Raw genomic sequence first — 22,174 nt, forward strand, 5'->3', positions numbered from 1 at the left:
CATCCCATGCTCATGGATGGGTAGAGTCAATATTGTGAAAATGACCATACTGCCAATAGCAATCTATACATTCAATACAATTCCCATGAAAATACCATCATCATTTTTCACAGAACTAGAAAAAAAATCAGCAGTGTTTTGTAGAGATATTTCACTTCCTCGGTTAGGTATATTCCTAAGTTATTTATTTATTTATTTATTTTGCAGTTGTTGTAAAAGAGGTTGAGTTCTTGATTTGATTCTCAGTTTGGTCACTGTTGGTGTATAGCAGTGCTACTGATTTGTGTACACTGATTTTGTATCCCAAAACTTGACTGAATTCATTTATTAGATCTAGGAGCTTTTTGGATGAGTCTTTAGAGTTTTCTAGTTATATGATCATATTATCGGTAAACAGTGATGTTTTGACTTACTCTTTACTGATTTTGATGCCCTTTATTTCCTTCTCTTCTCTGATTGCTCTGGCTAGGACTTCCAGTACTATGTTGAATAGAAGTGGTGAAAGTGGGCATCCTTGTCTTGTTCAAGTTTGCAAGGGAAATGCTTTCAACTTTTCCCCATTCAGTATAATGTTGGCTGTGGGTTTGTCATAGATTTCTTTTATTACCTTAAAGTCCCTTCTATGCTGATTTTTTTTTTTTTGAGACGGAGTCTTGCTCTGTTGCTCAGGCTAGAGAGCAGTGGCATGATCTTGGCTCACTGCAAACTCCACCTCCCGGGTTCACACCATTCTCCTGCCTCAGCCTCCCGAGTAGCTGGGACTACGGGCGCCTGCCACCACATCTGGCTTATTTTTTGTATTTTTAGTAGAGATGAAGTTTCACCGTGTTAGCCAGGATGGTCTCGATCTCCTGACCTCGTGACCTACCCACCTTGGCCTCCCAAAGTGTCTATGCTGATTTTGCTGAGGATTTTAATCATAAAGATGCTGGATTTTGTCAAATGCTTTTTCTGCATCTATTGAGATGATCATGCAATTTTTGTTTTTAATTCTATTTATGTGGGGTATCACATTTATTGACTTGTGTATGTTAAACCATCCCTACATCCCTGGTATAAAACCCACTTGATCATGGTTTATTATCTTTTTGATATGCTGTTGGATTCAGTTAGCTAGTATTTTGTTGAGAATTTTTGCATCTATGTTCATCACGGATACTGATCTGTAGTTTTCTTTTTTTGTTATACCCTTTCCTGATTTTGGCATTACGGTAATACTGGCTTTGTAGAATGATTTAGGGAAGATTCTCTCTTTTTATATCTTTTGGAATAGTTTCAGTAGGATTGGTACCAACTCTTCTTTGAATGTCTGATAGAATTCAGCTGTAAATCCATCTATTCCTGAACATTTTTTGTTGGAAATTATTTTTATTACTGTTTCAATCTCACTACTCATTATTAGTCTGTTCAGAGTTTCTATTTCCTCCTCACATAATCTAGGAGGGCTACATATTTTCAGGATTGTCCACATTCCTCTAGGTTTTCTAGTTTGTGCACATAAAGGTGTTCATATTAGCCTTGGATGGTCTTTTGTATTTCTGTGGTATCAGTTGTAATATCTTCCATTCCATTTCTAATTGAGCTTATTTGGATCTTCTCTCTTATTTTCTTGTTTAATCTCAGTAACGGTCTATCAATTTTGTTTACCTTTTCAAAGATCCAGCTTTTTGTTTCATTTTATTTATTTATTTATTTAGACAGAGTCTCACTGTGTTACCCAGGCTAGAGTGCAGTGGCACAATCTCAGCTCACTCTGACTTCTCTACCTCTCAGGTTCAAGTGATTCTCATGCCTCAGCCTGCTGTGTGGCGGGGATTACAGGCATGTGCCACCATGCCCAGCTAATTTTTGTATTTTTAGTAGAGACGGAGATTCACCATGTTGGCCAGGCTGGCTTTGAACTTTTGACCTCATGTGATCCACCTACCTTGGCCTTTCAAAGTGTTGGGATTACAGATGTGAGCCACTGCACCCAGCTTCATTTATCTTTTGTATTTTTTTGTTTGTTTGTTTTGATTTCATTTAGTTCTGCTATGATCTTTGTTATTTATTTTCTTCTGCTGGGTTTGTCTTTGGTTTATTCTTGTTTCTCTAGTTCCTTGAGGCGTGACCTTAGATTGTCTATTTGTGCTCTTTCAGACTTTTTGATGTAGATATTTAATGCTATGAATTTTCTTCTTAGCACCACTTTTTCTGTATTCCAGAGGATTTCATAAGTCACTATCATCATTCAATTCAAAGAATTTTTAATTTCTATCTTGATTTCATTGTTCATCCAATGATCATTCAGGAGCAGATGTTTAATTTCCATGTATCTGTACAGTTTTGGGGGTTCCTTTTGGAGTTAATTTCCAATTTTATTCCACTGTGACCTGAGCGAATACTTGACTGATATAATTTCAATTTTCTTAAATTTATTCAGACTTGTTTTGTGGCCTATCATGTGGTCTATCTTGGAGAATGTTCCATGTGCTGACGAAAAGAATGTATATTCTGCAGTTGTTGGGTAGAATGTTCTGTAAATATCTGTTAAGTTCATTTGTTGTAGGGTATAGTTTAAGTCTATTGTTTCTTTGCTGACTTTCTCTCTTGATGACTGGTCTAGTGCTGTCAGTGGAGTATTGAAGTCCCCCACTATTATTGTGTTACCATCTATCTCATTTCTTAGGTCTAGTAGTAATGTTTTGTACATTTGGGAGCTCTGGTGTTAGGTGCATATATAATTAGGATTGTGATATTTTCCTGTTGGACTAGTCCTTTTATCATTATATAATGTCCTTCTTTGTCTTTTTTAACCATTGTTTCTTTAAGGTCTGTTTTGTCTGATATAAGAATAGCCACTCCTGCTTGCGTTCGGTGTCCATTTGCATGGAATGTCTTTTTCCACCCTTTACCTTAAGCTTATGTGAATCCTTATGTGTCAGGCGAGTCTTTTGAAGACAGCAGATACTTGGTTTGTGGATTTTTGATCCATTCTGCCATTCTGTATCTTTTAAGTGGAGCATTTAGGTCATTTATATTCAACACTAGTACTGAGATGTGAGGTACTGTTCTATTCATTGTGTTAGTTGTTGCCTGAATACTTTTTTTTTTCATTGTGTTATTGTTTTATAGGACCTGTAAGATGTATGCTTTCAGGAGGTTCTATTTTGATGTGTATTTCAAGGTTTTGTTTCAAGATTTAGAACTCCTTTTAGCATTTCTTGTAGTGCTGGCTTGGTAGCAACAAATTCATTCAGTTTGTCCGAAAAAGACTTTATCACTCCTTCACGTATGGAGCTTAGTTTTGCTGGATACAAATTTTTTTTTTTTTTTTTTTTTTTTGAGACGGAGTCTCGCTCTGTCACCCAGGCTGGAGTGCAGTGGTGCAATCTCGGCTCACTGCAAGCTCCGCCTACCAGGTTCACGCCATTCTCCTGCCTCAGCCTCTCCTGAGTAGCTGGGACTACAGGCACCCACCACCACACCCAGCTAATTTTTTGTATTTTTAGTAGAGACAGGGTTTCACCATGGTCTCGATCTCCTGACCTCATGATCCGCCCGCCTCGGCCTCCCAAAGTGCTGGGATTACAAGCGTGAGCCACCATACCCGGCCACAAAATTCTTCTTTTGTTTAATGAGGCTAAAGATAGGACCCCAATCCCTCTGTTTTGCAAGGTTCCTGCTGAGAAATCTGCTGTTAATCTGATAGGCTTTCCTTTATAGTTTACCTGATGCTTTTGCCTCACAGCTCTTAAGATTCTTTCCTTTGTCTTGACTTTAGATAAGTCAAGACTTTAGATATGTGCCTTGGTGATGATTTTTCTGTGATGAATTTCCTGGGTGCTACTTGAGCCTCTTGTATTTGGATGTCTAGATCTCTAGCAAGGCCAGGAAAGTTTTCCCTGATTATTCCCTCAAATCAGTTTTCCAATCTTTTAGATTTCTCTTCCTCAGGAACACCAATTATTCTTAAGCTTGGTTGTTTAACATAATCCTAACTTTCCTGGAAGTTTTGTTCTTTTCTTTCCTTTTTTTTTGAGATGGAGTCTCACTTTGTCACTCAGGCTGGCTGGAGTGCAGTGGCATGATCTTGGCTCACTGCAACCTCTGCCTCCCAGGTTCAAGCGATTCTCCTTCCTCAGCCTCCTGAGTAGCTGGGTCTACAGGTGCACACCACCACACCCAGCTAATTTTTGTATTTTTAGTAGAGGTGGGGTTTCACCATGTTTCACTCCTGACCTCAGGTAATCCACCTGCCTCAGCCTCCCAATGTGCTGGGATTACAGGCATGAACCACCATGCCTAGACTGTTCATATTTTAAAATACTTTTTTCTTTGTCTTTGTCATAGTGGGTTAATTCCAAAGCCTTGTCTTTGACCTCTGAAGTTCTTTCTTCTACTTGTTCTAGTCTACTGTTGAAACTTCCCAGGGTATTTTGTATTTCTCTAGGTGTGTCTTTCATTTTCAGAAGTTGTCATTATTTTTTCTTCATGATACCTATTTCTCTAAGTGTGTCTTTCATTTTCAGAAGTTGTCATTATTTTTTCTTCATGATACCTATTTCTCTTGGAGACTTTTTCATTCTTATCCTGTAGGTTTTTTTTTTTAATTTCTTTAAGTTGGTTTTTACCTTTCTCTGGTACCTCCTTGAGTAGCTTAATAATTAATCTTCTGAATTCTTTATTTGGCAATTCATAGATTTATTCTTGGTTTAGATCCATTGCTGGAGAGCTAGTGTGATCTTTGGAGGGTGCTATACAACCTTGTTTTGTCATATTCCCAGAATTACTTTTCATTTGGATAGACTGTTTCAGTGGAAAGATTTGGAATTCAAGGGCTTCTGTCCAGATTTTTTTGTCCCATGGGGTGATCCCTTGATGTGGTGCTCTCCCCCTCTCCCTACAGATGGGGTTTCCTGAGAGCTGGACTGCAGTGATTGTTATTGCCCTTCTGGGTCTAGCCACCCAGTGGGGCTACCAGGCTCTGGGCTGGTGCTGAGGAATGTCTGCAAAGAGTCCTGTGATGCGAGCCATCTTCAGGTCTCCCAGCTGCAAATACCAGCACCCTGCTCTCGTAGAGGTGGCAGGGGAATGAAATGGACTCTGTGAGAGTCCTTGGTCATAGTTTCATTTAATGCACTGATTTTCTTAAATGTTGGTTGTGCTAGCAGTAAAGCTGTCATGTGGACAGACTCAGGACCTCTGGTTAGGCAGGATGTTACTGGCAGTGGAATTAACTGTTGTTTTCTCCTTTGGTGAGGGATGCTCTGTTATACATTACTGTAATGGCTTGAGTTGTTTGGCATTTAGCCAGGAGGTGGTGCTTTCAATAGAGCACCAGTTGTGATAGTAGAAGGCGAATATAAGCTTGCCCTAAATTGGCCAGGATAAGTATTCAAGTTTCCCAGTGATTGGTGGGACTATAGAGCTCCCAAGAGCTTATGTCTTTTGTCTTCGGCTACCAGGGTGGGTAAAGGAAAACCACCAGGTGGGGGCAGTGTTAAGCGGGTCTGATCTCTGATACTCCTTGGGCGGGGCTTGCTGCAGTCACTGTAGGGCATAGGGTGAGTGGTTCTCAGGCCTACGGAGTTATGTTCCAAGGGGGATTATGGCTGTCTCTGCTGCATTATACAGGTTGCCAGGGAAGTGGGAGAAAGCCAGCAGTGACAGGCCTCACCCAGATCCCATGCAGTCAGCAAGGCCAGTCTCACTCCCTCCATGCCCCGCCAACAGCACCGAGTTTATATCCAGGCAGCTGACACACAGGGCTGCGATCCTGCTTCAGGCTACACGCCTCCCCACTGAGAAAGCAAGCAGGGCTTTCAGGCCTCATCCCTCCCTGTCTGCCCATGATGTCAGCTGCAGCTCCTGTACTCATACCAACACATCTCATTCATCCACTGGATTCTGCTCAGGAAAATTCGTGCTCAGTTGAAATTATTACAAAGCTCTACTAGAAGCTTCTTTTACCCTGTAGCCCCTCCCTAATTCTGCTCTCTGCCTTCCCCAAGGACCCCTGTAAGATAAAGTCAGGAATGGCTTCCCTGGGCTTGAGCTGGAGTCTGGGAGTACCTACAGGGCCCTTCTTACTGCTTCTTCTACTTTTATATTTTGCTTAGCTCCCTAAATCCATTTCAGCTCTATGTAAGGTTAAATCCTACTCCCATGATCTGGGTTTTTAGGTTCCACAGTGAAGATGTGTGTTCAGAGGCAGACCTTCCCCACTCATACATTGGGAACTCACAGTTTTTTGTCTATCTCATAGTTTTCAGCAGCAAGCTGCTTCTTTAAAAGGGTCTGTGAGTTCTTTTGGTTTTCCTGGTGTGATCCTATTGTGGTTCTTGGAGCAAAAGTTCATGATGTGAATTTCCACATGCTGTTCTCTTTGTCCAAGTGGGAGCTGCACATTGGTCTTCTCTTCCATCCACCATTTTCTACACTCTCAGCATTTTAGTTTCCATGAACCAGTTTCTGTGACTGTGTATGCTTTCCATTTTGTCCGATCTTTGAATGTAAATGTTTATTGCAATAATTCTGTTCTTCTACCATCATTGTACTTGAGGCGTTCAATGGGTAGAAATTTTCTCTTTTGAGTTCACAGATCTTTGAGTCAAGAGAAGCCTCATCTGATTTAATGTAGATCACAAGAGCTTGGACTTTGTCTAATTGAATGAGGCTTTGAGAACCATGGGATAGAGGTGTGTATATTTTGCATGTGGGAGAGATGTAAGTAATTATGACCAAAAGGGCAGTTCATGGTAGATGAAACTGTTGGCCCTGAATGTTGACTTATTTCTGCATCTGTGGCCTTCACCTTCTTTTCAGATCTTCCCACTGGAGGTGAAAGATGCTTTCTTGCTCTTGAGTTACAGCTTGGTCTTGTGACTGGCCTTGATCATTGAGATGTTCTCACATGTAATGTAAATAGGGGCTTGAAAGCTGCTTTCATAGTTGGGCCTACCCCTTTGCATTTCTGCTGTCATCATAAGAAAAGTGTCCCCTTGCTAGCTGCTACTCCTCCACCCGGGATCATAGAAGGAACACACATGGAGCAGATCTGAGCCCAGCTCAGACAGAAACCAAGCACAGATGGACCCACAGCTTGAAGCAGATACACCAGGTCAAGCACAGCCTATATCAGCTGATTGGCATCCGTGCTGCTGACCTATGAGCATGAGAATACATGCTTATTGTTTCATGCAGCCAATTTTGGGATGATTTATTATGACATATTGTTGTGAAAATAGCCTTGATTCTTACACCTGTCTCTCCCCCAACCCCTACTCCCATCAGGTACTGAGTAAGGGAATGGGAGGAGACCTCAGTTGAAGGAGTTCAGGTTGTGGCTACAAGGTAGAAAGATGCCATTAGACAAGTGACAGGAGGTTCTTTGGGGAGTGGAGTGAACTCATGGCCTGAAGAGCAGTCTCTAGTCATTTGTGGTAGGGCTGCCAATTTCCATAAGCTGGCCAGGAATTAATACAATTTACAGTGCACTATAGAATCCTTGGGTGTGGTGACACAGGTGAAATATGCTAAGGAGGAATGTCTACCAGGCAAGGGGGTATAGCTCAGGGGTAGAGCATTTGACTGCAGATCAAGAGGTCCCCAGTTCAAATCTGGGTGCCCCCTGCTACCACTTAGCTGTGGGTTCTCTTTCTCTGATGTTAGGCTTGCTTGTCATCCTCACCACTGTCCTTCGTATAGCTTGTGTCCATTTTCTCAGGTGACTTCATTTTTCTGGCACAAGTCATGCTCAAGTCACTAATAATCTGCATGTGTTTCAGAAGTTCTAATTAGCTGCTCTTCTTTCAAGTTTATATTATGGCAGGACAGCATGAATTAGAGGTCACCCAGTCTGACTTTGCATCAGAATTACTGACAAACATATCAAAAATACAGATTACTTCCTAGAAATTCCAATTTAGTAGGACTGAAGAGGAATCAGAGAACTTCTACTTTTGGGGGTCATTTGGGCCATAATCCCCTGTTAATACCTGTTCTAACATCCAATAATTCTAAGTGGCTGGAAAATTGTTTTGGAACTTACAACAACTTATCATTCTAAACCACATCCCAGTGGGAAGCATCAGTGATGTTCAAGCTAGTGCCTGCCTTCAGCCCATCACTGAGGGCATGTGGGCTGCTGAGCTGCAGGCATAGGCAGTGGCCAGGTGTGTAGAGGTGGGAGAGCGTGGGAAGGTGGGGGATGTCAGAATGAAGCTGTGGGCATGGTAGGAGGGTGACCAATTGCAGTGGCACAGTCAGCTAGGGGTGGTGGCGGGCCATGAGTGATTACTCGACTCCCTGCATTAAAGTTCAGAATTGAAGCATGCTCAAGGCAACACTAGTTGTTTTTGAGTAAAGCATTTGATTGATGATCCACAGGTCCCTGACTCAAATTCATATGTTCCCTACCTACACTAATTTCTTCCCATACTGACCAGAGTATTCAAAAACAGTTTCCTTTCACCTCCTGAGGCCCCTGCAGTTGACTCTGCCTGCAAGGAGGACAAGACGGTAAGGAGGTCGGTTTGTCCCATGCTCCTCTCTACTTTCCTGCTGCCCCATGTGACTTGCCCAGATCTGCTCTGCAGGCCTGATCAGTCTTGTCTTGCTTTTCTTTGGTGAGTATTTCTCTTGTGTTTTCTTTTTTTTCTTCCTATTCTTCCCCACCCTGTGAACCCTTTGTCCACATTTTGAGGATCCCCAGTTGTGTGAGGCACAGTGGAAGACATGGCTCTGCTTGCAGCACCCGAAGCTGAAGGAAAAAGCCACTTTCTCTCTGTCTTCCTGGCACTTCCGGCCACCCAGTGCCACCAACTGGCACAATGCATGCAGACTGAGTGACTTGTACAGGCAGAGACAGTTTAGCATTCATTCCTGGGCTGGCAGAGCTCAGGCACAGTCAGACAGTTTCCTAACCAGTGTGACTTCCTGAGAGCCAGGCTGCCTGGGTCCCCCTGGATCCCCCCTACTTCAGAAGCCCAGGCTCCCTGACACATGGACAATGGCCATCTCATCTGTTTCACTGGACAGAACCAGTTTCTGTAACGATGTACCTAGACAGATATAAAAATTGCAATTGGAGAGGGTTGCAGAAAAAGGATCCTAAAGAAAATGGGGTGAGTGTAGGATGGACTTTCTGTCATTATTGGGATTGCAGAAAGTAGAAACCTAGTTGATTGTTCAGGTTTGACAATCTGGGAGCCCAAGGGTCTCAGGGATAAAGTAACTTAGTAATTGATCACCTGGATTCAAGGCTGCTTACTCACCTGGTAGGCATTCAATGGTTGCTTATGGCTGGCATGCATTCTGATTGGTCAGTGTCTCTGCTGTAGCTGTTGTTAAATATTTCAAGGGTCATTTCTTCTTGGAATAAAGTTCCACTGAAGGACAAAACTTTTAGAGACCAGCTGTTGTTACAGAGCAGTGAGAAGGGCCCAGCCAAGTCTGACAACGTTAGGAAGCTCAAAGACATACAATGGAAAGCTCAGATGTCTACAAAGCATTCTCCAGACACAGATGGAATGTGCAGATGTCCCCACGACTACACCAAAACACTCAGCTCTTGCTGCTGAGTAACTGAGATTGCTGAAAAATGAAAAGGCAGAATTGCCAATCTGCAATTCTTGTTGGTTTCACATTTCCGCATCTCTTGTGTTATGAATTGCTACTTCAGTGATAGCTGCAGGGAATTTTTGGAAGATGTCAGGAGAACTTCTCAAACTTGGAAGAAGTTGCCACACTCTACTCTCACATTAGCCTTTGTTGGGATATTTTTCTGTTCCTGAGATAATCGTGCCAGGGAGGATAAAATGCTGAAGTTCAATGGTTCTCCCTGATTAGTTAACAAGAACACTACAGAATGGGTTCTACTTAACAAATTCTACCTACATGTATATATATATATATTTCTATATTTCCAATAATCCAGAAAGTTTTTTTCTAACAGTTAACCCATGTGCATACACACACATTTCATATTTCTCATTTTGAGTGCCTATGGTGGCCTATCCTTTCTGCTTGTTATCCAAAATAAGTTGAACTTTGTGATAAGAGAAACAGCCTTGGCACTAAGTGTTTCTAGAGTTTATTGGTTTTATTATTTCCAATAAATCAACTTTTGGCTTTGTTGCTTTTCTCTGATTGTATGATTGTTTTTTATTCCATTGATGTCTCCTCTGATGTTTGCTATGTATTTTTTTTTAATTTAAGGTTAAATTGCTGGGTTTCTTCTTGATATTTAGATATAAGCATAGATATAATGCTTGTTAAAAATCATACTATTAGTTGAAGATATAAGAAAAGAAAAAAGGCTGAATATCAGATATCCGATACTCAGTTATCAGTTATCTGATATAAGAAAAATAAGGCTAAATATCAGATAATCTGATCAGTTAAGAGTATGAGTTTTGGCCGGGTGTGGTGGCTCATGCCTGTAATCCTAGCACTTTGGGAGGCTGAGGCAGGTGAATCACCTGAGGTCAGGAGTTTGAGATCATCCTGGCCAACATGGCGAAACCCCTGTCTCTACTAAAAATACAAAAATTAGCCTGGCATGGTGGCACATGCCTGTAATCCCAGCTACTCAGGAGGCTGAGGAAGGAAAATCACTTAAACCCAGGAGGTGGAGGTTGCAGTGAGCCAAGATCACACCACTGCACGATGGGAGTGAGACTCCATCTCAAAAAACAAACAAACAAACAAACAAAAAAGAGCATGAATTCATTACTTTACCTGTACCACATGAATTTTGATTTGTTATATCTTTGTTAACATTTGGTTCAAGATACTTTCTAATTTCTATTTTGATCTCTTCTTTTGTTTATAGGTTATTTGGAAGTGTATTGTTTGGCTTCCAAGAGGCTGGGGATTTCTAGTTATTTCTGTTTCTCATAACTTAGCCTAATTCAGCTACAATATGGTCCGAAAACATTCTCTATGATTTCAGTCCTCAAATTTGTGGCAACTTACTTTATATCACCAAATATTGTTAATTTTGATAAATGTTCTGTGTGCATTAAAAAATATAAAATGTGCTATTGTATGGTGCACTGTTCATTATATATCAAATAGGTCATATTTTCTGGTTGTGTTATTCAGATTCTTCATATGCTTAGCAACATTCTATTTGCCTGTCCTATTAGCTACAGAAAAAGGTGCATTAAAATCTGCCACTATGATTAAGGATATGTCTATTTCTATTTTTAGTTCTATCCATTTTTGTTTTATTTATTTTCACACTATATTTTTAGGTGCATTCAGATTTGGGATTATAATAGCTTCCTGCTAGATTGACCTCCTTATCATTTTTAAATATCCCCTTTGTCTGTAGAAACTCTTATCAAGTTAAAGTCTATTTTGCATCATATTAATATTGCTATACTAGCCTCTTTGGTTATTGTTTTTATGGTATATTTTTATTTATACTTTCACTTTCTGCTATATGTGACCCTACACTTAAGCTTCATCTAAGCAACTTATAGTGTGGTTTTGTTTTCTCATTCAGTCTGAAAATTTTATATTTTAATTGGAGTTTTAAATACTTTTATATTATTTAAAGTAATTGGGTTATTTACTTTCAGCACTGTAAAAATATTGTTTCATGTCACCTGGCTCCCATAATTTCTTTTGGCAAATCATCTGTTAATTGTAAAATTTGATTTTTTTTCCCTACAGACTGCTTTTTCAGATTTCTCTTCTTCTCTCTCTTTTTTTTTTTTTTAATTTTTCGTTGAGAGGAAGTCTCGTTCTGTCACCCAGGCTGGAGTGCAGTGGCACAATCTTGGCTCACTGCAACTTCCACCTCCTGTGTTCGAGTGATTCTCCTGCCTCAGCCTCTCAAGTAGCAGGGATTACAGGCACGTGCCACCAGGCCTGGCTAATTTTTGTATTTTTAGTAGAGATGGGGTTTCACCATGTTGGCCAGGCTGGTCTTGAACTCCTGACCTCAAGTGATCCGCCCACCTCGGCCCTACCAAAATGCTAGGCCTGGCTAATTTTTGTATTTTTAGTAGAGATGCGGTTTCACCATGTTGGCCAGGCTGGTCTTGAACTCCTGACCTCAAGTGATCTGCCCACCTCGGCCCTACCAAAATGCTAGGATTACAGAAGTGAGCCACCGCGCCTGGCGTCTTCCTCTCTCTTTAAAAATCGGTTTTTAAAACATATCTAGACATGGTTTCTTTTGGTTTTGTTTGTATGTTTTGTCTTCTGTCTTTTCCTCCATCACCTACAGACAGTGTTAATATTCTCCCTTGTTTTTATTTCCTTTTGACTAACTGAATTTCTTAAATAAGTGTGTTGATATTTTTCATTAGTTTTGGAAAATGCTTGTCAATTATCCTTTCACATCTTGGTTTTGCTTCATTCACTTTCTTACCTCCTTTTGGAATTTCAGTGACATGTAAGAACTTTTAACTGTTTCCCATTTATATCCTATTTTCCTTTTCTTTTCATCCATTCTTTACCTTTCTGTGCTTCAGTTTAGATATTTTTCTGTTGATTTGTTTTTCTGTTCACTAATCCAGTGGTCCACTGTGACTAAGTTTCTGTTAAATGCACGTATTAAAATTTTAATGTTAAATATTGTAATTTTTGTTTTAGAATTTCCTTTGAATATTTTTTTTACAGATTAGAACATGAAATTCACACTTTTCTCACATTTTTTCTATGTTCCTGTTTTCCTAAATATATTATCAAAGTTATTTTAAATTCTATGATATCTAGATCACTTGCTTCTACTGTCTGTTTTTCTCTTGGTTTTGTTCATATTTCTCTGACTCTTGATATACCTAGTAATCTTTATTGAATGCCAGACATTGTGTATTAAAAGAATAAAGGCTCTCAATAAAATTGTCTACTAGACAAAATTCACCCTCCTCCTCCTCCTTCTCTTCCTGCTCCTCCTGCTCCCTCCTCCTCCTCCTTCTTCTGCTTCTGCTTCTTCTTTTCTGAAAGAAGGTAGAGTGGAGGGCTGATGATTTTAAACCAGTAAGGAAATGGTGGTCTCTCCTGCTAAGAAAAATGAATATGTAATTTTGGTAATGCTCCTTCTATCTGTGACTTGTCCCACTTTTTGAGTGTTGCCCTACCAGGTTTGCAATAAAAAACCTGGCAGGTCTTTGTCTTCTCAACCCTCAAATAGAGAGAAATCCACTCTTGTTTTTAGAGAGTTTGGGCTTATATTTCTAGATTCTTGCTTCATGGAGCTTCAAAACTCAGCAATTTTCTTGAGGAGTGAAACCAGCTATGTATTTAAGGACTCTAAAGTCTCCATTTTTATGCTCCAGCATTGTACATCTGTTCAAAAGCTGCTTTGGTGTTCCTATTTCCTGATACCTGTATGCTGGTGCCAACATTGGGAGCTGAGCCTCTAGCTGGGCTTAGAATTGGCAAGTGTCCCAGAGAAAACAGTGGCTGCAGATCCTCAGTGTCAATTCACTACTTTCTTCAGGACTTTCATTCTCTCCTGGTGTGTTCTTTCCCCTTTCTCTACCCCAGGAATTTTCATCTTCTTAGTACCATGAAATTGTTATAAATTCTGTTCTTTTTACCAGAGATTTTCCTTAATTTTATAACCCCTTGTCCCACATAGTTTTAGAATTCTGAAAATGTCTAGAGGTAAAAAAAAAACAGCTATATGTTTAATGTCCCCCAAGTCTACAGTCTTGTCACAGCAACGCTGAGTGACCAACAAAAGTTTCATTGGGTTTCCAGTACCTCAGCAGCAGCCCTATGCTTGGAACTAAGGCAGATTATCAGCCTGCACCCAAGATTGGAAAATGTTCCCAGGTAAAATGTGACTGCAGTCCAACAACTCACTTCCAAAAGGTTCTCCCCTCTCTGGAATTTTAGTTCTTCTAGTCCTTGCTGCTTCTGCAACTCTCTGATGCTTTTAAAATGTGAATTGCCTTTTTAAACTGGCTTTTCTAGCTTTCTTTGGCATGACACAAACTCCTTCATCCAACCTGAAAGAAAATTATACAAATGTGGTTTTAAGAATTATTTTGGGTAGAAATAGGAAAGCAACAAGTGAAAATGTCTGATGATAAAACTGAATTCCTTAGCTCCTGTTTCCTTTTTTATTTTTAGGAAAGGAGTAGGATTATTTCTAAGTGAATACAGGAGGACAAAGAGATGGAAAGCCTGACAGGAGACCACCAAGCAGCTAGTGATTAGCTGAACTTTTCCCCCAGGAAGAGATTTGGTTCTTAACTATAAGTTTGGATGAATAGGCATCAAAATATAAACACTTGTTTAGCTTGTGGCATTACAGGTAATTTTACTTTTTTCTTGATGCTTATTTGTGTTTCCTAAGTTTTTAATCTTTGTAATATGTAATTTTACATATTGTTAAATCCTGTGAGGCACATTAGAGAGATTCAAAGAAGTTATGTTATTAGTATTTACATTGAAAGTATATTTCCTTGATAATCCAAATAATAAATTATTCCCCCAAGAATAAAACACTCCAGGGCAAAACCCCTTTGGGGGGCAACCCCCTTTGGGTCCCCTCCCATCATATAGGAGCTCTGTTTTCACCCTATTAAATCTTGCAACTGCACACTCTTCTGGTCCGTGTTTGTTATGGCTTGAGCTGAGCTTCCACTTGCCGTCCACCGCTGCTGTTTGCCACCATCGCAGACCTGCTGCTGACTTCCACCCCTCCGGATCTGGCAGGGTATCTGCTGCGTTCCTGATCCAGCAAGGCACCCATTGCCACTCCCGACTGGGCTAAAGGCTCGCCATTGTTCCTTCATGTCTAAGTGCCCGGGTTCATCCTAATCAAGCTGAACATTACTCGCTGGGTTCCACATTCTCCTCCGTGACCCATGGCTTCTAATAGAGCTATAACACTCATCACATGGCCCAGGGTTCCATTCCTTGGAATCTGTGAGGCCAAGGACCCCAGGTCAGAGAACAAAAGGCTTGCTGCCATCTTGGGAGCAGCCTGCCCCATCTTGGGAGCTCTAAGAACAAAGATCCGCCGGTAACATTTGGTGGCCTGTACGGGGATTCTCCAAAGTGGTGAGTAATATCAGACCACTTTTGCTTGCTATTCCATCCTATCCTTCCTTAGAATTGGAGGAAAATGCCAGGCACCTGTTGGCCAGTTAAAAACAATTAGCGTGGCCACCAGACTAAAGACTCAGGTGTGAGGCTTCCTGGGAAAAGGCTTTCTAACAACCCCCAACCCTTATGGGTTGGGAGCATTGGTCTGCCTGGAACCAGCTTCTGCTTTCACAATTTTCCTGGGGAAGCCGAGGGTCGACTAGAGGCAGAAAGCTGTCATCCCGAACTCCTGGTATTGGCCAATCGAGATCACGGTGCAGCCAGAAGTCTCTACTCAACAGTTGCCCATGCATGTGCCCCTATCTCTCCTTCTGACCCATACCTCCTGGGTCCTGACCATGACTTTCTTGAAAGTGTAGCCCCAAAATTCTCCTTACCTCTGATTCTACTTCCTCCAATCCCTGCCTCCTAGATACCAATGCTTCAGACTTTCACTTCCTCTCCCAAGTATTAGAGCAGGTTTTATCTCCAAAGGGATCCAAGGAAGCTCTAGGCTGTGTCCTTAGGAACCTACGCTATGAACCCAGGGAGTCTTGTCCCTGGTGTCCCTCCCAATTTAGGCATACAGCTCTTGACATGGGCAGTTATGTGGGACCCATTCCCCACCACCCTTTCCAGGGCCTTAGAACTGATAACCCAGTACTTTAACAACTGGAACTGGATCTACAACAACATAATAGATCAGGATGAAAATGAATTGAGTAAATTAAAGGGAGGCACATATTCCTATAGTGGCAAATGGGGGCAATGAGCAAATGTCCTTCCACTGTGTTTCCAAAATCCATCTACAAAGACAGAGAGGAGAGAAAGAGAGAGGAAAGAGAAGAGAGAGACAGAGGAGAGAGACAAAGAAAGAGAGAGGGAGTCAAAGAGAGAAAGTCAAAGAGAGAGACAGAAAGTCAGAGAGACAGAAAGTCAAAGAGAGAAACAAAGAGAAAAATAGAAGTAGTAAAGAAAAAAAAACCAGTGTACCCTATTCCTTTAAAAGCCAGGGTAAATTTAAAACCTATAGTTAATAATTGAAGGTCTTCTCGGTGACCCTATAACACTCCAATACCACCTTGTTGTCAGTGTAAACAAGGGCATAGCTCAAAAGCACTGAGGCCGCTGACAACCCGTAGCCTTCCCATCAAAAATCCTTAACCCAGTAACCCGCAGATGGGCCAAATGCTTTCAGTTGGTAGCGGCAACTGCATTGTTAAAAGTAGAAAAATAACCTTTAGAGGAAACCTCATTGTGAGCACACCTCACCAGTTCAGAGCTATCCTAAGTCAAAAAAGCAAAAAGGTAGCTTACTAACTCAAAAATCTTAAAGTATGGGGCTATTCTGTTAGAAAAAGGCGATTTAACACTAACCACTGAAAATTCCCTTAACCCAGCAGATTTCCTAACAGAGGATTTAAATCTTAATTACCATACAAAGCTCCAACCAGACCTAGGAGGAACTCCCTTCAGGACAGGATGATAGATGGTTTCTCCCGGGTGATTGAGAAAAAAACCACAATGGGTATTCAGTAATTGATAAGGAGATGCTTGTGGAAGCAGAGTTAGGAGAATTGCCCAATAATTGGTCTGTGCAAGCTGTTTGCACTCAGCCTAGCCTTAAAGTACTTACAGAATCAAAAAAACTCTCTCAATCCTGACTCAAAAGGTTACCTAAATCCTCCTGAAATGAATTTGCATAAGAACTGTTGTTTATGGGAATGCATCTTGATGGGGCAGCTGGGTTGTTACAAAATACTCAGGAACCCAGCCCAGCTCTAGGACTCACCCCTGAGCACAAAGGCAACGTTGGGCACGCTGGTTAAGGATCACTAGAATCCAGCAGCCCGGATCCCTTTCTTTGTGGTCAAGAAAGGCAAGAAAAGGGGTGCAGACTGCTACATCAGTGAGCGTAACTAATCTGATAAGCAGAGGTCCATGGGTGGTTACGCACCCTGGAAAGGAATAAGCATTAGGACCACAGAGGATGCTATAGGACTAATGCTCATCAGAAAATGACTAGGGGTGCTGGCATCCCTATGTTCTTTTTTCAGATGGGAAACATTCCCCTGAAAAGAAAAACGCCCCTAAGATGCATTCTGGAGAATTCGGCCCAGTCAGAGTGCATGTAACTTTTTCCCTGTCAGACTTGAGGCAAATTAAAATAGACCTAGGTAAATTCTCAGATAACCCTGATGGCTATATTGATGTTTTACAAGGGTTAGGACAATCCTTTGATCTGACATGGCGAGATATAATGTTACTGCTAGATCAGACACTAACCCCAAATGAGAAAAGTGCCGCCAAAACTGCAGCCCAAGAGTTTGGCGATCTCTGGTATCTCAGTCAGGTCAAGGATAAGATGACAACACAGGAAAGAGAACAATTCCCTACAGGCCAGCAGGCAGTTCCCAGTGCAGACCCTCACTGGGATGCAGAATCAGAACATGGAGATTGGTGCCGCAGACATTTGCTAACTTGCATGCTGGAAGGACTGAGGAAAACTAGGAAGAAGCCTATGAATTACTCAATGATGTCCACTATAACACAGGGAAAGAAAGAAAATCCTACCGCCTTTCTGGAGAGACTAAGGGAGGCATTGAGGAAGCATACCTCTTTGTCACCTGATTCTATTGAAGGCCAACTAATCTTAAAGGGTAAGTTTGTCACTCAGCCAGTTGCAGACATTAGAAAAAAACTTCAAAAGTCCGCCTTAGGCCCAGAGCAAAACTTAGAAATCCTATTGAACTTGGCAACCTCGGTTTTTTATAATAGAGATCAGGAGGAGCAGGTGGAACAGGACAAATGGGATAAAAAGAAGGCCACCGCTTTAGTCACGGCCCTCAGGAAAGCGGACTTTGGAGACTCTGGAACAGGGAAAGGCTGGGCAAATCGAATGCCTAATAGGGCTTGCTTCCAGTGTGGTTTGCAATGACACTTTAAAAAAGATTGTCCAAATAGAAAAAAGCCGCCTCCTCGTCCATGCCCCTTATGTCAAGGGAATCACTGGAAGGCTCACTGCCCCAGGGGACGAAGGTCCTCTGACAAGGGAATCACTGGAAGGCCCGCTGCCCCAGGGGATGAAGGTCCTCTGACAAGGGAATCACTGGAAAGCCCACTGCCTCAGGGGACGAAAGTCCTCTGAGTCAGAAGCCACTAACAAGATGATCCAGCAGCAGGACTGAGGGTGCCTGGGGCAAGTGCCAGCCCATGCCATCACCCTCACAGAGCCCCGGGTATGCTTGACCATTGAGGGCCAGGAGGTTAACTGTTTCCTAGACACTGGTGCAGCCTTCTTAGTCTTACTGTCCTGTCCTGGACAACTATCTTCCAGATCGGTCACTATCCGAGGGGTCCTAGGACAAGCAGTCACTAGATACTTCTCCCAGCCCCTAAGCTGTGACTGGGGAACTTTACTCTTTTCACATGCCTTTCTAATTACGCCTGAAAGCCCCACTCCTTTGTTAGGGAGAGACATTCTAGCAAAAGCAGGGGCCATTATACACCTGAACGTAGGAGAAGGAAAAAGGGTAAATATATATACAGACTCTAAGTATGCTTACATAGTCCTCCATGCCCACGCAGCAATATAGAGAGAAAGGGAATTCCTAACTTCCGAGGGAACACCTATCAAACATCAGGAAGCCATTAGGAGATTCTTATTGGCTGTACAGAAACCTAAAGAGGTGGCAGTCTTACACTGCCAGGGTGATCAGAAAGGAAAGGAAAGGGAAATAGAAGGGAACCACCAAGCGGATATTGAAGCCAAAAGAGCCGCAAGGTGGGACCTTCCATTAGAAATGCTTATAGAAGGACCCCTAGTATGGGGTAATCCCCTCCAGGAAACCAAGCCCCAGTACTCAGCAGAAGAAACAGAATGGGGAACCTCACGAGGACATAGTTTCCTCCCCTCAGGATGGCTAGCCACCGAAGAAGGAAAAATACTTTTGCCTGCAGCTAACCAATGGAAATTACTTAAAACCCTTCACCAGACCTTTCACTTAGGCATTGATAGCACCCATTGGATGGCCAAATCATTATTTACTGGACCAGGACTTTTCAAAACTATCAAGCAGATAGTCAAGGCCTGCAAAGTATGCCAAAGAAATAATCCCCTGCACTGCAGGCCATACATTTCAATCCCTGTATCTTTAACTTTCTTGTTAAGTTTGTCTCTTCCAGAATCAAAGGTGTAAAACTACAAATGGTTTTTCAAATGGAGCCCCAGATGCAGTCCATGACTAAGATCTACCACGGACCCCTGGACCGGCCTGCTAGCCCATGCTCCAATGTTGATGACATCGAAGGCACCCCTCCTGAGGAAACCTCAACTGCAAGACCCTTACTATGCCCCAATTCAGCAGGAAGCAGTTAAGAGCTGTCGGTGGCCAACCTCCCCAACAGCACTTGGGTTTTCCTGTTGAGAGGGGGTACTGAGAGACAGGACCAGCTGGATTTCCTAGGCCTAGCTGGGGAGGGTGACAGCATCTACCTTTAAACACGGGGCTTGTAACTCAGCTTACACCCGACCAATCAGGTAGTAAAGAGGGCTCACTAAAATACAAATTAGGCTAAAAGTAGGAGGTAAAGAAATAGTCAAATCACATATTGCCTGAGAGCACAGGGGGAGGGACAATGATCAGGATATAAACCCCAGGCATTCGAGCAGGGAGCAGCAACCCCCTTTGGGTCCCCTCCTTTATATGGGAGCTCTGTTTTCACTCTATTAAATCTTGCAACTGCACTCTTCTGGTCTGTGTTTGTTACGGCTCGAGCTGAGCTTTCACTTGCTGTCCACCACTGCTGTTTGCTGCCGTCCCAGACCCGCCGTTGACTTCCACCCTTCTGGATCCAGCAGGTGTGCGTTGCACTCTTGATCCAGCGAGGTGCCCATTGCCGCTCCTGATTGGGCTAAAGGCTCGCCATTGTTCCTGCACAGCTAAGTGCCCGACTTCGTCCTAGTTGAGCTGAACACTAGTCGGTGGGTTCCATGGTTCTCTTCTGTGACCCACAGCTTCTAATAGAGCTATAACACTCACCACATGGCCCAAGGTTCCATTCCTTGGAATCTGTGAGGCCAAGAACCTCAGGTCAGAGAACAAAAGGTGTGCTGCCATCTTGGGAGCAGCCCATCCCATCTTGGGAGCCACCCGCCACCATCTTGGGAGCTCTAAGAAGAAAAACCCGCCCGTAACACTGGTTCCAATCCAAGATCTACCTGGTCTAATTTCAAGACAAAAACTCTTTCTCTGAAGGAGAATTGCCACTTGCTGAATAAGGCATTGATTTGTACCAAGAATTTGCAATCCTCCCTGGTGATTGTCCCGTCCTGGCTTGTCACAGGTCCCTTTCAGTATCCTGAGTGGCCACAGACACTGAACACTGAGATCTATTGGGTATTAGAATCAAATGGCAGAAGTGACCCAGCTAGAGAGTCTTCCCCTGTTCTTGGCCCCACTTAATTCTCGCACACAAAGGCTCCAATTTCTCCATATCCTTTCCAACACCTATAAATGGGCTGAGAAAGTACAAACAAATGTAGTGTAGGCAATTTCCCCCCACCCCACCAAAGCAAAGAGGCTTATCAAATACTATGCCTCTCTCTTAGTGTTAATGATGGCTGTGGGAAGGGTTAGGGCAATGTTTACCAATTCATCATTCACATGATAGGAGTAACCTGACAATCCCCAACCCACTAGATACCCAGAAACCTCACTAAGGTGTCAGGTACTTGTTATTTTATGCAATTTTTCTCCCATTCCCTGGCACTCTTGTGACTTATCAGAGCATCTAGACTAGTTTATATTTGGTATTCTCTGGGTCCTAGAAGAATACTATCGATATGTAGGCACACTGTGGTGTCCTATGGGATAATGGCTAAGTTCCCTGTGGACCAAATTGTGGCACTAAACTAGAGTCAATGTAACTCAGGGGCAAGACAGTGAAGATGCACCTAAAAAGCAAAAACAAATTGCTTCTAAAGCCTTCTGCTTACTAGTATTGAGACAATATACACTAAATCAATATTTAATTTGGCAGACAGAATTGGGATTACCACATAACTATTCATTATAAACCATCCCCATTCTCTAAGGCCCATCTATTTTCACCACTAAGTGGTAGACACAAATTGACAGGTGTTTGAAATATCCATCCTTGCAACTTTCAACTCTTTAATGGTAGCTCCCATTTCTGAGACTTCTTCAGTAATGTGGCATTGATTTTCTTTTTCAATTTTTTTATTGTGGTAAATTACATTTACCATTTTAACTGTAAGTTCAGTGATATTAATTACATTCATAATGCTGTGCAACCACCACAACTATCCATCTCCAAAACTCTTTTCATCTTGTAAAACTGAAACCCTACATCCATTAAATAGTAACTTCCCATTTCCTCCTCCTCTGAACTCCTAGCAACCACCATTCTACTTTGTTTCTATGACTTTGACTACTCTAAGTAGCTCATGTATGTGGAATAATAAAGTATTTGTATTTTTGTGACTGTTGTATTTTACTTAGCATAATGTCCTTGAGGTTCATCCATGTTGTAGCATATGTCAGAATTTCCATCTTTTTAAAGGCTGAGTAGTATTCCATTGTATGTATTTACTACATTTTGCTTATTCATTCATTCATCAATGGACAGTTTGGTTGCTTCCACATTTTAGCTATTGTAAATAATGATGCTATAAACATAAGTGTACAAATATCTCTTCAAGACCCTGCTTTCAATTCTTTTGGGTATTACTCAGAAATGAATTGCTTGATCATACAATAATTCAATTTTTAATTATTATAGGAACCATCATACTGTTTTCCACAGTGGCTTTACCATTTTACATTCCCAAAGATGGTACGTAAAGGCTCCAATTTCTCCATATCCTCTCCAACACTTGTTATTTTCTGTTTTTGTAATAGTAGCCATCTTAATGGGTGTGAGGTGGTATTTCATGGTGATATTTCATGCATTTCTCTAATGATTACTGATGTTGAGTGTCTTCATGTGATTATTGGCCATCTGCATATCTGTTTTGTAGAAATATCTATTCAAGTCCTTTGTCTATTTTTTAATTGGGTTTTTTGTTGTTGAGCTTTAGGAGCTATCTAGATATTAATCCCTTACCAAACTT

At 41.8% G+C, this 22,174-nt stretch overlaps 1 non-coding gene across 1 annotated transcript; it reads left to right on the forward strand.

Moving 5' to 3' along the window:
• The first annotated feature begins 7,542 nt into the window (after positions 1 to 7,542).
• Positions 7,543 to 7,614, forward strand: TRNAC-GCA (transfer RNA cysteine (anticodon GCA)). Its single transcript has one exon. It is a non-coding gene; the product is annotated as a tRNA-Cys (tRNA).
• Positions 7,615 to 22,174: the final 14,560 nt, after the last annotated feature.

The sequence above is a fragment of the Pongo abelii genome, chromosome 6 (genome assembly GCF_028885655.2).
Source record: "Pongo abelii isolate AG06213 chromosome 6, NHGRI_mPonAbe1-v2.0_pri, whole genome shotgun sequence".
Taxonomy (NCBI): Eukaryota; Metazoa; Chordata; class Mammalia; order Primates; family Hominidae; genus Pongo; species Pongo abelii.